The sequence below is a fragment of the Esox lucius genome, chromosome 16 (genome assembly GCF_011004845.1).
Source record: "Esox lucius isolate fEsoLuc1 chromosome 16, fEsoLuc1.pri, whole genome shotgun sequence".
Taxonomy (NCBI): domain Eukaryota; kingdom Metazoa; phylum Chordata; class Actinopteri; order Esociformes; family Esocidae; genus Esox; species Esox lucius.
The window spans coordinates 7,410,399-7,426,961 of record NC_047584.1 but is presented as its reverse complement, the minus strand read 5'-3'; positions in this window follow the sequence as shown (position 1 = coordinate 7,426,961).

Genomic DNA, 16,563 nt, shown 5'->3' with positions numbered 1-16,563 from the left:
CCCCATCTCAGTCCTTAGTTTTACACTGCTATAGTATTGTGCTGAGGTGCTAGGGTCAGTCTGTCCTCTCATAGTCCTTATTGTTTACGTTCCATTAGATTATGAGAAGGGGGACAATTGATCATATGCTGAAGTATCCTTTTGGAAACACGAATGCTCTCTCTTATTTTTCTGATGTCCTGCTTAACCTTAGACATGAGCACTTGTACCACGCCACAGGACAACCTAGCCTGATGACACAAAGCCATCCCTGTCTGAAGTCCTCCTGGTTGTATTGCTTATCTAGGTGCTACCTGACAGTTCCTGCTGTCACTTACCACAGCCACCTGGTTTCCCCTGTCCTTGTCCACCTGGTTGTGCAGTTGATCTGTATTCAAACTGCATTTATTTACCTGATGGTCAGCTGAACATTTAAAAACATTTATATGGCCTAAAAGGTCAAATACTCTTATGATTTTCCCCTGGCACACCCAGAAAAGGACTAGATACCCCTTAGTCTGGCTTCTGTCAAGTTTTGACCCTACTATGGAGATTTTCCGAGCCACATCAATTACATCAAATACATACATTTCTTGTTGTTGTTGACAACATAAAAGGGTTTTATAAAATAAATTTGACTGATTGATTGCAAAGGTCTTGAACAAATACTTCCAAGCTATCTATCTGGGCTGTAAGTGCTATTTTCCTGTAGGAAAGTATGGTAGCACTTGGCAGGATGGAAATAACAAGGTAATAACTAGATTATTTCCAGGAAACAACATAGAAACAAAGAAGAAACAACTTGTAACAACATGGTAAATACACATCAATAGTAATCATGTTTCTAGCAAAAATAGTAGGTAACTACTAGGAAAGTTGTAGGGAAAAAGCTTTGTAACTGAGATGGCAACACTAGGCAAGGGCATGCTAGTCACCCATTTATTGTTTGTTTATTCTGAAATAACAAGGAAACCGTAAGGAAAGTTCCACAAATCAATACAGAATGAAAACCGCTACAACCATGTCAGAATGTGTCAATTAACCATCAATAGTTGGGTTATTTCTTGACATTTCCTGATATTTCAGCACAACTCAATGGTTAAATTCCCCTGTGTTTACAATTCTGCACCTTGTAGTTGTGAAGGTGAGGCGACGGACAGCTCCGTCATCTCCCGCTCTTCTCGGATTCCCGTTGTACATGAACTCACCCCGGACTAATTTGTCTTGTCTCCAATTGTCGCTCACACCAGGTCCCAATTAAGTCATTAGTATGTGTTTAAATGTTTCTCAACTGCTCCACTCACTTGTCTATCATTGTTGCATGTCTATGTTTTTACACATCAGTGGGTACTATCGTTTTGCTGCATAGCCAGCCCTTTTGTTTTGTTTAGCATTATCAGTGCTCGGTGTTATTCGTGACAGTTGTTTTATTGCAATGCTGTTGTATTGTTAACGTGCAATACAGCATTAGCCTTCTACCTTTTCAAACATTGTTAACCTTTTCCCAGTATGGCCTGCCGCCATAGGCTATAATATCCTTCAGCCAGCGGGCCACCAGATCTTGACGTTTTTCTCCTGATCTCAGTTCAGCTAATTTGCAATTCTGGCTGCGTTCCACCAGCAACCCGCCCGCTTTATGCTGGTGGCTAGCCGCCGAAGTGAAGTCGTGCGCTGTGACCTGCTGTGCCTAGCTGCTCCTCTTGTCATTTTCTTCCCGTTTAGGCACTATAGCACCTCTTTTATTGATTTTATTTGTATTAACTATATTTTAATATTTTTAAATCTTAGTGTACAGAATTTTGGTCCACATTGGTGGTTTATAAATAAAATAGACTTTGACTTATGCACTTTTGCTTGTGTAAAATATTAGAAAATGGCTTTGAATGTTAAAGAGACACATCTCCCATTTTTCATTAGCTAGCATTTTCAGAGCAAGTATGTTCACACCTTCTCAAGTAAGCCCCACACACCCACAAGCAGATCACCCCCGGGCCCTTCAAACATGTTGGATGTATTGATGAGTAAAGTAGCCAGCCTAGTGACTTGTTCAACTTTGTGTAGATACACTCACCTAAAGGATTATTAGGAACACCTGTTCAATTTCTCATTAATGCAATTACCTAATCAACCAATCACATGGCAGTTGCTTCAATGTATTTAGGGGGTGTGGTCCTGGTCAAGACAATCTCCTGAACTCCAAACTGAATGTCAGAATGGGGAAAGAAAGGTGATTTAAGCAATTTGGAGCGTGGCATGGGTTGTTGGTGCCAGACGGGCCGGTCCTGAGTATTTCACAATCTGCTCAGTTACTGGGATTTTCATGCACAACCATTTCTAGGTTTACAAAGAATGGTGTGAAAAGGGGAAAACATCCAGTATGGCGGCAGTCCTGTGGTGAAAATGCATTGTTGATGCTAGAGGTCAGAGGAGAATGGGCCAACTGATTCAAGCTGATAGAAGAGCAACTTTGACTGAAATAACCACTCGTTACAACCGAGGTATGCAGCAAAGCATTTGTGAAGCCACAACACGCACAACCTTGAGGCGGATGGGCTACAACAGCAGAAGAGCCCACCGGGTACCACTCATCTCCACTACAAATAGGAAAAAGAGGCTACAATTTGCACGAGCTCACCAAAATTGGACAGTTGAAGACTGGAAGAATGTTGCCTGGTCTGATGAGTCTCGATTTCTGTTGAGACATTCAGATGGTATAAACATTCAGAATTTGGCGTAAACAGAATGAGAACATGGATCCATCATGCCTTGTTACCACTGTGCAGGCTGGTTTTGGTGGTGTAATTGTGTGGGGGATGTTTTCTTGGCACACTTTAGGCCCCTTAGTGCCATTGGGCATTGTTCAAAATGCCACTTGCCTACCTGAGCATTGTTTCTGACCATGTCCCATCCCTTTATGACCACCATGTACCCATCCTCTGATGGCTACTTCCAGCAGGATAATACACCATGTCACAAAGCTCGAATCATTTCAAATTGGTTTCTTGAACATGAGTTCACTGTACTGAAATGGCCCCCACAGTCACCAGATCTCAACCCAATAGAGCATCTTGGGATGTGGTGAATGGGAGCTTCGTGCCCTGGATGTGCATCCCACAAATCTCCATCAACTGCAAGATGCTATCCTATCAATATGGGCCAACATTTCTAAAGAATGCTTTCAGCACCTTGTTGAATCAATGCCACGGAGAATTAAGGCAGTTCTGAAGGCGAAAGGGGGTCAACACAGTATTAGTATGGTGTTCCTAATAATCCTTTAGGTGAGTGTACACTGTATGTAATATGAACTCACCCCGGGAAGAGACAAACACGAACTAGATTAAAAATATCCTACGTAAAAAGTACAACAAAAATACAAGAAGCTTGAAATAAACTTTGTGGTAAACACAAGCTTAAGAGATTTTCATGTTTTGCTCTATGACACACACACACTGGTCAGAAACAGCATCTCTTGCCGTTGCTTACCATCATTTCCCCCTCAAAACTTTAGTGTTCTGCAAAATGAATGACTCTTTTTCAAAGGGTGTAAGGTATACACTATATGCTCTGAATTGGACAATACAAGATGTGGATTTTGACATTCATGAGAAATAGTTTCACTACAATTTGATGACTCCCGAAACTGATGCAAATATTTTTTTAGACTTAAAATGATTGAACGCCGAGTCACATAGCTACAGGTGAGTTATTTTCTGTGTTATTACAAATAACTAACTTTAAGGGTTGTTCGGCTACTGAGTAAGAACATCATGACTGTTTACAATACTCTAGTAAAATGTGAATTCTTAGTCAAAGTCACTGGTAGCTGACTGAAAGTGCTAAACCAAAGGCGGTAAAACAAGTTATAGTAAGTGAGCTTGGTGAATAAAGTGGAAAAAAAAGTTCTGATCTTTTGTGCTTGTTTTCTTATCAACAGTTGTACAGGTATGGTAACGTTAGCTAACTTAGCTAAACCGTGTTTCTTAGTGTATCAACAAGTTAGAATATGTTGCGATTATTCCTCGTAACTTATATGAACTGGTATAACTGTGTAACGTTATCCAAATGTGCAATAGCTAACTCTTGGCAGTAACATTGTCTGTTGTTAGCTAGACTCGCTAAACCTGCTCTTTGTGTATCCACACTGCTCCATAGCTAGCCTGTGTGTCTTATGCTGCTGTAACACTTGCAACTGGCTAAATATTGCATTCAGATCATGACGTTTTCTGTAGTATTGTTCCCAGAGGAGGATGACTGTGTGGCAGTAGTTCCCATGCCAGTGCCTGAAAGGTGGTCTTTGCTACTGGCCACCACACAGTATCACCAGCAGGAAGTCCTTCAGCCACTTTTGCCAGAACTTGTTCACCACCTGAAGACACCTGGGAGGCTGTCTCTTATAAACTCCTTAAGCATGCAGATACATTTGAAAACTGTTGAAGTCTAACACTTCCCCGAGTTGGTTTATTGGAAAGGAGAATAACACACCAGGAGTCAGGTCAATTACCGTACCGCATATTCCGTTTATTACAAAAGCTTTTGGAGACAAGTGTCGCCGCACAATGTCTGAACATGAACAGTCATAACAGCATTATTTATACTTCAAACATGCCTAAAAAGTGGGGGCGTTAAGTTAGCCAAGCAGTGTGCCATTGGTCCAATTTATGTTCTATACCTTATATGTGTACATTCAGCACAAGCATCATATTTGGGCTTTATGTCTTCAGCTTGAAGTTCCTCAGTATGTGTGTGCGTTGTCAATCTGTGTCCTGTTCCCTGTGTGTCTGAGACACACAAGCTAAATCTACTTCCTCTTCCTAGCAACCGCCTAAATAAGATTTCCCGTTATTCTACTTGCAACTTTCAGCAGACATTCAACATTTGGCCTTAATGCTCACAACAGTTTAACAGCTTATACATTCAGTGTATCCACAAAACGTAATAACAATTTGAATCTTGAGATGTGTTTTGCAGGGTAAATGCTTACAAAACCTTCATATTTTTCTAGATACGGTATCGCTAGAGGAGTGAAAATCATTCAGCGTGGGGCTTCTACCACCCCAAGGATGCCACGTCTACACCACAACACCCTGTGGATTGCAGCCCTGGAGGTATGTGAATTACATGTTGTATGCAGGTGTCCTGTGTATGCATTTGTGTTTTTCCCCTCCTGGCCATTTCCCCAGGTGTCCCTTATGTTCCTGATTGTGCTCGTTGGTGTTTCCCACCTGGCAGTCATGAGTGCATTGCCTAACTGCTGAGGTGGACCAATCAGTGGACACCCCTCCTAATTGCACCACCTGTTCCTTTTTCCATTACCCGATCATACACCCCTGGTTTAAAAACCGAGTAAGTTGGTTCACCCAGGGATACTCCTTTGCTTTACCCCACATGGACATAGATAGACAGACACTTTGATAGACAGACACTTTGTTCATTCATGCATCGCTTAGTTTAGCACATACGTCTCACTTTGTCCTGTTTCATGTATGTATTGTTGTGGTGTTTTGTTTGGTGTTGTTTAGTCAATTGTTTGCTGTTTGCTGTTTAGTCCCTGTTTAACCTTGGTGGTTTGTTTGTCCCTGTGTCCCTGGGAATTATATATAAAAAATTGTGTAACTATCCCCTTTACTTACCTGTTAGCTCCATATTACCTTCCATAGTTGCAATTCAAATGGCTGTCTTCCTATTACTATGCAATTTACCAGTATTAGCCATCTTCTTTCCTCTTAGTGTAGTTGCAGTGTAACGGACGGACTTTGCCCCGGCAAACTAAAGAATAGCTCTTCCTTCCTAATATCTAGCAATTTACCTGTTGCTTTTTCATAATTTAACACGGTTTCCATTTTGCTGTCTGTAAAGTTGCAGTGTAACGACCGGACATTGTCCCTGCAAATGTGAAGATCTCCCCACCTATTACCTTACAATTTTCCAGATCTTTACAACTTTCCTAGCAGTTACCTAATATTTTCAGCCGAAACTTGCTTACTATTGATGTGTATTTACCATGTCATTACCAAGTTATTTTCTCTTTGTTTCTATGTTTCCTGTAAATAACCTAATTATTACCTTGTTTTTTCCATCCTGCCAAATAAAGTGCTACCGAAAGGATGTAACAATTAATCCCCAAAACATTAATACAAAATAATGATATTATCCAAAGGTAAATAACATCTTGGCAAAATAAATCAAAACACATTTTGATTTAGCTTGACTTTTGGGAAATATTATCAATTGACCAAAAATTTGAATGATATGATAATGATAATGACCCAACACGTTGTAAGCACGATTAATATCTACTTTGATTGAATTTACAACATGCTTGCCTGCTTGAAAACCTTATGGCCCTCGACCAAATCCTGATGGTAACACCAACTTTTATGGTCTATTTGGATTCTCAGCTGTTTACACAGACAGTGAGACAAGCAAATTGACAGCACCCTGAGATGTTTTGCAGTATATATAAAACACATTCCAAAATCAAGGGATAGCATTTACAAAAGAATGATCCAGTTGACACCGACATCTCTACCAAGTGTACCCAGCTAACTGTTAGTGAATATGTGTGCTATTAAGAATAATGCCTAAGTGTCAAAGTTTAGTTGTGACTGCACCATACATTTCAAGATGTAAACGCATTTGAGCAGTACAGCTGGCGACATTCTGTGAACTTTTCTGAAATCACAACAAAACACAGCCGAAATGAAAAACAAAAGATAGCTCTCACTTTTGCTTTTGTGGTTAAATGGCAAGTCTAGTGGAAATCTTTTTATGTGACTGAGATAAAACATCCAAGGTGGAAAAAAAGGCCACGTAATTCGCTAGGGATGATTATAATCTACCCCTCATCCTCCACCCCAAGCTTAGCCCAACCTAGGATATTAACTTTGCTCTGTTGTGGGTAATCTGTATGTTTATTTCAATAGTTTTAACAGTTTTAGTCTGCCTCCCTCATCCTTTCTCACAAAATCTGAATTCCTCATTTCTGAGCAGCTCACTTATTTCAGGGCCTTGATTTAAACCATGTGACACATCCAATTATCCAATGTTCTGGTATCCTTAATCCACAGCCATCCACCAGTCTGAAAGGAGTGACAAAAACATGTTTTATTCACTTCCTGAACTCTTAACTGACCCAAAAAGATTTGATAACTCTGTGATATGTATGAGGTGTGTGAATGCCATGAAGAATAACTGCTGCTCATGTAAGTAGTTCATAGAAATTCTAACAAAATGCTAAAATATGTTGCGACAAATGAACCATATATGATAAGGAGCAACAGGAGTTCCGGAGTTTGGGAGTTCATCACAAATTATTTGGAAATGTCATGATCGGTCAAAGGTGTTGCTTAATCCTTGTATGCTTTGTATGTGTGGCAGAAGTAGCTCAAAGGTAGTAGATGGGCAGATTAACCACAATTTTAGCGCTGAGTAAAATTAGATTAGACTGCTCTAAGTGACAGCAATTTGCATTTTTGTTTTAGCATAAAAGGTTACTTCAAAGAAACAGTTTTCTGATTTAATTTCATATAGCATAGTGTCACATCACACAATTAACTGACTATTTTGCAGTGGGTTCAATATATTTTTTAAACATCCTATGTATTGTTTGCTTATTGACAATGATATTTGTGTAAATATCTCAAAATTGCTTTTCTAAAATAATGCTGCTGTATTCGAATGGATGTTTTCAATTATCAAGACACTAGAAAAAGTGTATTTCTTTACTCAAAATAACAGAGCAGAAAGAGACAAAACAGCCATGACTTTTCTTGCTAGAAGAGACTGTTTCTATGTTGTTTGTTGATACAGACTTTGACACGTCCTTGCTCTTTGAAAGCGTTAATAATGTTGATGTGGGCAACATAAATAAGTTTGTTACCCACATCAAATAAATAATATTTTGTGTTGTCCATGTTTGATGTTGTTTGATGTTTTCCATGTTTGATGCTGTGAACCATGATTATTTGATTATCAGTTATTATTTGATAAGTACATAATTCGTGGAACTGAAATTAGTGTTTTCTGTATAGTCGCCAAACAATTATACTTAACCAACTTAGAGTTCATGTTTTACGAGGACTTACCTTAAACATGTTATTTCAATTAGAAATCATGATGTCATCCATTGTTATTAAATACTTTTAAAGCAGTTTATAAATGTCTGAAAGTCTAGATAATTATCATTTCAAATATGAGAATAATGATTAATCCATTTAAAAATATATATTTTGTATTATATATTGCTACCCATATATAGTTATGATAATGCATTCAGTAGAGTTGTTATAGGTTTTTGACTATAAAATGTGTATAGGAATCAGTAGTAGTACCTTATATGCACAATTCATTGTCAGGTGTGTTAAACTATCTACTATTGGTTCTGTCAGCTATGTATTTATAAACCTACTAAGACAGTGAACAGAGACTCATGTCACCTTTATAGGTCTTAATAATCTGGTAGTGGTGAAAGGGAGTGATTTGATCTTGGAAGCAATGGAATGTTCTAAACTGAACGCAACAGGCTAAATCAAAGGGATGTACTCTTGACTTATGGTTGACATCTATCTTTAGCATATCAGCTGACTCTGTTTTGAATGAAGAGACTTGCAGTACTCATTTTCCAATGCTGACAAAGCTTGGTGTGTTTGTGTATTCAGGGCAGGACTATGTCAGTAGTCAATCAAAGGGCAAATTAGCATGCTAAACATTCTTGATTAAAACGAAAGGGCTCCTAAATGGTGAAGCAGTAACTCCTGTGCCTTACAGTACAACAATGTCATTCTGGCAAGGAGTTTAACTATGCCCACTGGCTTAGCATTTGGTAAACGTTTTGAAGCACCATCTGGGTTTGGTAGGGTTGGTGTCGGATAAAGATGACCTTGCCTCGCTCTAGCAACTCCATGTGCAAGACTCGGCACCCATATGGAATGAGCAAGCACTGTGATGGGAAGCAGATTGTCTAGGCAAGATGGTCTTTGAAGAACAAGTTTCAATCTTCGGCTCTCTTGAGCCTGCTGGGAGTTGCTGCATAAGCAGAAATTTAAATTAAATGGTTGAGACTGGGTACTTGTTGTATGACAGTGTTTTTTGTTGTGTGGACTATGATGTCCTCAAAAAGTAAAGTACCCAGTGATTGTACTGATAGAAATAGCGATAATAAAAAAGCAAGTCTTGGCCACAGTTACGAGCAAGATCATAAACTGCATATGAAAAAAATATATATGTAAAAGTAGCAACATTCAAATATGTAACCCACCTATTTACCCACCCTTTTATCTTAGCTTACAGACGAATTAAACAAGCAAGCCAGATGTGTAAGGTACAAAATAACCCCAATTATTGACTGGCATGTTGCCTACTACACCCCTCATCTTACACACAGCAACCACTCTGCTAGTCACCATATTCTGTGAAAAATCCCCAAACCTCAGTTTGGAGCTAGCGATTGGATCCTACTTTTATTACGGTAGCTAGTGTGGTGTGAAAGTGCCCCTCCCGGCTGACTCAGCGTTGCACTGAACCCTTGTCCCGTTCTCTGTCCTATACGCTGTCATGCTGGTGGAAGATATAGGCACCGCCTCAGACTGGAGAACAAACGACCCGGCAAAGGTGTTCGGTGGCTCCCTCACAGTGGCCAGGGCCTATACAGTGGGGAAAACAAGTATTTGATACACTGCAGATTTTGCAGGTTTTCCTACTTACAAAGCATGTAATAGGTACACTTCTACTGTGAGAGACAAAAATCCAGAAAATCACATTGTATGATTTTTGTATAATTAATTTGCATTTTATTGCATGACATAAGTATTTGATCACCTACCAACCAGTAAGAATTCCGGCTCTCACAGACATGTTCTTTAAGAAGCCCTCCTGTTCTCCACTCATTACCTGTATTAACTGCACCTGTTTGAACTTGTTACCTGTATAAAAGACACCTGTCCACACACTCAATCAAACAGACTCCAATGGCCAAGACCAGCGAGCTTTGTAAGGACATCAGGGATAAAATTGTAGACCTGCACAAGGCTGGGATGGGCTACAGGACAATAGACAAGCAGCTTGGTCAGAAGGCAACAACTGTTGGCACAATTATTAAGAAAATGAAGTTCAAGATGACGGTCAATCTCCCTCGGTCTGGGGCTCCATGCAAGATCTCACCTCGTGAGGCATCAGTGATCATGAGGAAGCTGAGGGATCAGCCCAGAACTACATGGCAGGACCTGGTCAATGACCTGAAGAGAGCTGGGACCACAGTCTCAAAGAAAACCATTAGTAACAAACTACGCAGTCATGGATAGAAATCTTGCAGCGCACGCAAGGTCCCCCTGCTCAAGCCAGCGCATGTCCAGGCCTGTCTGAAGTTTGCCAATGACCATCTGGATGATCCTGAGGAGGAATGGGAGAAGGTGATGTGGTCTGATGAGACAAAAATAGAGCTTTTTGGTCTAAACTCCACTCACCGTGTTTCAAGGAAGAAGAAGGATGAGTACAACCCCAAGAACACCATCCCAACCATGAAGCATGGAGGTGGAAACATCATTCTTTGGGGATGCTTTTCTGTGAAGGGGACAGGACGACTGCACCGTATTGAGGGGAGGATGGATGGGGCCATGTATCGCAAGATCTTGTAAGAGCATTGAAGATGGGTCGTGGCTGGGTTTTCCAGCATGACAACGATCCGAAACACACATCCAGGGCAACTAAGGAGTAGCTCCATAAGAAGCATCTCAAGGTCGTGGAGTGGCCTAGCCAGTCTCCTGACCTGAACCCAATAGAAAATCTTTGGTGAGGGCTGAAAGTCCGTATTGCCCAGCGACAGCCCCAAAACCTGAAGGATCTGGAGAAGGTCTGTATGGAGGAGTGGGCCAAAATCCCTGCTGCAGTGTGTGCAAACCTGGTCAAAAACTACAATAATGAAACGTATAATGATCTCTGTAATTGCAAACAAAGGTTTCTGTACCAAATATTAAGTTCTGCTTTTCTGATGTATCAAATACTTATGTCATGCAATAAAGTGCAAATTAATTACTTAAAAGTCATACAATGTGATTTTCTGGATTTTTGTTTTAGATTCCGTCACTCACAGTTGAAGTGTACCTATGATCAAAATTACAGACCTCTACATGCTTTGTAAGTGGGAAAACCTGCAATATCGGCAGTGTATCAAATACTTGTTCTCCCCACTGTACATGGTGCCATATCGGCCTGCCACAGTCCCAGGGGGATATAATACGGACCTGCACCCGACGAGTGGCCCAGCGCGCTGGCAGAACCTGACGGTCAATGCCTGTCAAGCAGACCCAGAGCCGCCACCATACACCAGCAGCAGCCGGTGCCCTCAAAGGGGTATGCTTAAGGAGGAGGATGTGGAAGGATCACACCTCCGCCTGCTGAATCAGGCACCTGTATTATTGAGATGCCTCTTTTCATCGTGGTTTGTCCATCTTGTCCTTTTGTTGTCTTTGCATCTGAACATGTTTTTTTTTGCTGCTGTATTGTTTTCATATTGTATGCTGCCAGGTCTACATTTTTAGTAAGTTTAGTTTAGTTCATGTTTGGTTATGTGTTTTATTTTGTATATTTTTTAAAATCTTTTTTATGGACCTGTGTTGTTTTATTTTATCACAACACCCATCCGCCACTGGAGGCCTTTGCCTTCTGCCAGGCCATCATTGTAACTAAGAATTTGTTCTCAATTTAATGAACAGGTAGATGAAGGTAAAATAAAAAAATAAATAGAAAAGCAATAACAAAGGGCCATTAGCTCTGTGCTCATTATTCTTATTGCACTTAGGTATCTGGAGTGTAGGAATTGGTTGTAGGTCTGCTTTTGGCCTCCCCCTATTGGTGAAATGAACACACTGCATGGTAAAGTTGATCTGTTAAATGTTACTCAGTCTTGTTCATTATTGTATGTCTATGGCAGTACTTGAATCGAAAATAATGCATTTGCAGAAATAGATCTGAGTTTGGACTATGGTGAGAACACTTTAGTTCAAAATAAGTGTGTCAACAAGCTAGGCTGTGAAACTTCGTGATTGGTTCACCCAGTGAGTGTCCTACCACAGGACCATGAAGTAACAGCACATAATGTGTAAAAATGACATGGCCACATTAGCACACCATTCATACTGAGCAGGAGCCAATATAATTTGGTAATGATGACTTGGTCCAGTGCAGGAAAGAAATGTATCGCCTTGTTTCTGTGATTCCCTTTGCGTACCTTTCATGCATAAAAAAGACTGGATGTTCAAATTGGCAGAGTATAGGCTGTGTTTGAAAGGACCACAGCGAACAAAGTAATGGGTGGTACTGAGGGACATTTTAATCAGGTAGGTGGCCCCAGGGATACAGGTCCCCATAAAATATTAATTGAATGAAAAAACAATTCCAGAGTCATGTAATAATATTTATTGAATGGAAAGACACTACAGTATGAGCAAACACAAGTCACTGTCATACCACAACCAAGCAGACAGCAATTGGAATACAGACCTCTTTTGGCCTACCAGCCAACACAAAGTATTTTCTACCAGCATTAACTGGTAGAACACTGTAAATCAGGATAATTAAGGCAATATTTGCCAGTTTTGCCCAGTTCTAGTACAAGTCCCTTGTCATTTCTAAGCAGTTTGGAGGTTTTGGAAATTTAACAATTAGACAATTAAACAATTCTGGACAATTTGTCCTTCAGCCAATCATATTACTGACCTTTTATTTTTTTGCAAGCAAAAGCCAAACAATGGAAGCCCTGGCAGTATCATATCTGTAACGTTTTGTATCAGTTTTTGGGGAGATTTTGGTGTGTTGTCACAGGCATGTTAATTTTGAATGGCTGTGTCAAGTTATGTGCTCAGGAGCCTTTTTTACAATAGTGTGGTCGGTGCATGTTTTCAAATGACAACAAGCCCCATTACATTCTATTGCTCTTTAATTAATGTCCATCATGTAAAACAGATAATCATGGTTTAGATGAGAAATAAAATGATGATGAGAAATAACATGAAGGAGATTTGAACCTTATACATCTGGCTGGTGTATTGTTTAGAGCACTGGTCTCATCCTCTAAGATTCAGCCACTGCAGGGAGAACAGAGAACTTCTAAATTAAAAGAACTATGACATAATAATACTTAAAACAACAACACAAAACAACGTTACACATGGATGAAACCAAACTAAGACCAACAAGACACACTAGGAAAGGAGGAATGTAAATAGGGACAGTGATCAGGAACACAGATGAGGCCAATAACGGCAAACAGGTGTCTGTGCTCCAAATGAGGGAGAGAAGGCACTGGATCTCAAATGCGCGGGCGTGAGCTTGCTGTGCTAGGATGTGACAGGTTAGCAAACTGGGCTCATCCTCCAGTGGTCCTGGTTTCAAATCAGAGAAATCATTTGTCATCCAAAGGTCCAGGGTTTAAATCTTGAGTTATTTTTGTTTTAAAAAACATGTTTTACAGTGGAATTTCCTGAGCACCAGTGGAGTATGAACCCATTTTCGTAATCAGGGTAATTTTAGTTAAGAAAAAAAATTACATCTAGATCAGAACAACAGACCCTTGAAGGATGAGCCCAATGCCCTGACCATTACGCCAAATCAGCACATGGTAAGCCCAATGGAACAGATCCACACAATAATCAACTCTGAGGGAAATGTGGTCAAGCTTGATCAGGTCCAAACCATAGATTAAGTTCAAGCCTGAGGTGGAGTTAGTCTCTCAAGTCTATAAGTGATACCATCTCCGGTCAAGGACCAGCAGCAGAGAGATGCAAACAAGCTTAAAAAGAAAACTCTGGCCCTCAACAAAAAGGGTAAAGTGGTGGGTGGGAGGAAGGAAGGAAAAGAGACCAACCCCGGAAACCTCTGATGAGGATGAGTGTTTCTGTTTATTATGTATGGAGCCGTTCTCCAACAGTCAGGCCAAAGAAGTCTGGCTGCAGTGTGGTGTTTGTAAAAACTGGGCACACAAGGACATGGACTCCCGGTTTGTCATATATCTGCCAGAACTGTGCAGACACTAACTATGATCAGTCCACTGATTAGGCTAACCACATGTTTGCTCACACACACACACTCACCCACACATACCCCCCCCCCCACCCACACACACATAGTTATTTAAATACTGAACCAAACGGTTAGTTTTTATGTTTTTATAAAAATAAATGAAATTGTACATATATTCACCATGATGGAGTTCAATTATTTCCACCAAGCAGGGAAATTAGATATGTTTGAGATTGTGTGGTTAGGTTTGTAAAATATTCTTACTTTAAATGTGGAAAGTCATGCATAATGCTTCAAATACTGGCCATAGACAGCAAAGTTCAGATTGTGACAACTTGCCCCATTCTGTGAGACAACCTGTCCCTAAAGGCTAGTTAGCTAAATACACACATCTACCACATATTTAAGGGTTGCTAATCTTTCTTCTCAGTGAGGCCATTAGCTTGAAAGCTGGGCTTTTTTTCTTGGTCGTATACTGTGGGGAGAACAAGTATTTGATACACTGCCGACTTTGCAGGTTTTCCTACTTACAAAGCATGTAGAGGTCTGTCATTTTTTATCATAGGTACACTTCTACTGTGAGAGACGGAATCCAGAAAATCACATTGTATGATTTTTTTAATAATTAATTTGCATTTTATTGCATGACATAAGTATTTAATCACCTACCAACCAGTAAGAATTCCGGCTCTCACAGACCTGTTGGTTGTTCTTTAAGAAGCCCTCCTGTTCTCCACTCATTACCTGTATTAACTGCACATGTTTGAACTCGTTACCTGTATAAGAGACACCTGTCCACACACTCAATCAAACAGACTCCAACCTCTCCACAATGGCCAAGACCAGAGAGCTGTGTAAGGACATCAGGGATAGAATTGTAGACCTGCACAAGGCTGGGATGGGCTACAGGACAATAGGCAAGCAGCTTAGTGAGAAGGCAACAACTGTTGGCGCAATTATTAGAAAATGGAAGAAGTTCAAGATGACGGTCAATCTCCCTCGGTCTGGGCCTCCATGCAAGATCTCACCTCGTGGGGCATCAATGATCATGAGGAAGCTGAGGGATCAGCCCAGAAGGACCTGGTCAATGACCTGAAGAGAACTGGGACCACAGTCTCAAAGAAAACAATTAGTAACACACTACACAGTCATGTGTAGTGTGTTATTAAGGTCCCCCTGCTCAAGCCAGCACATGTCCAGGCCCGTCTGAAGTTTGCCAATGACCATCTGGATGATCCAGAGGAGGAATGGGAGATGTGGTCTGATGAGACAAAAATAGAGCTTTTCGGTCTAAACTCCACTTGCCGTGTTTGGAGGAAGAAGAAGGATGAGTACAACCCCAAGAACACCATCCCAACCGTGAAGCATGGAGGTGGAAACATCATTCTTTGGGGATGCTTTTCTGTGAAGGGGACAGGATGACTGCACCGTATTGAGGGGAGGATGGATGGGGCCATGTATCGCGAGATCTTGGCCAACAACCTCCTTCCCTCAGTAAGAGCTTTGAAGATGGGTCGTGGCTGGGTCTTCCAGCATGACAACAACCCGAAACACTCAGCCAAGGAAACTAAGGAGTGGCTCCCTAAGAAGCATCTCAAGGTCCTGGAGTGGCCTAGCCAGTCTCCAGACCTGAACCCAATAGAAAATCTTTGGAGGGAGCTGAAAGTCCATATTGCCCAGCGACAGCCCCGAAACCTGAAGGTTCTGGAGAAGGTCTGTATGGAGGAGTGAGACAAAATCCCTGCTGCAGTGTGTGCAAACCTGGTCAAGAACTACAGGAAACGTATAATCTCTGTAATTGCAAACAAAGGTTTCTGTACCAAATATTAAGTTCTGCTTTTCTGATGTATCAAATACTTATGTCATGCAATAAAATGCTAATTAATTACTTAAAAATCATACAATGTGAGTTTTTTTGGATTTTTTTTTAGATTCCGTCACTCACAGTTGAAGAGTACCTATGATAAAAAATGACAGACTTCTACATGCTTTGTAAGTGGGAAAACCTGCAAAATCGGCAGTGTATCCCACTGTATCAATAGGAAATTATTTGCAAGTACACACTGTTAGTCCTTCCTCCATTTGGTACCCCGCCTCACAATATTGTTATTTGCTAGAATTAAATGATGACAAAAACATTAGACAAAAACTGTTTGTAAAGTCACTCCCACAAGGCCAATAAAAAAAAAGGTTTGTGTAAACTAAGTGCTCTGGGTATTAAGATTAACAATGGTTGAAATAAATCAAAACATATTACTTTTCACGCAGGTCACTTATTTTTCAAAATATTACACAGAATCCACATCAGGTCATTCCTCCCAAAATAGTACATTTGGAATGGTCACTAACTTCACAATAAAATTTGAAAATGTGTCATTTAGTCACATTCATTTTTATTATTTTATATGGGCTGCACTGAAAATATTTATTGCAAACTGCTAAAGTGAACCAGTGTGAATATCCAGTATCTAATAATAAACAATTTATAAATGTACATAGTTGTCACATATGAAACAGTTGTTTTAACCAATATTAAATCAATATATCAGTACTCTCTGTAAAGCAAGGTTT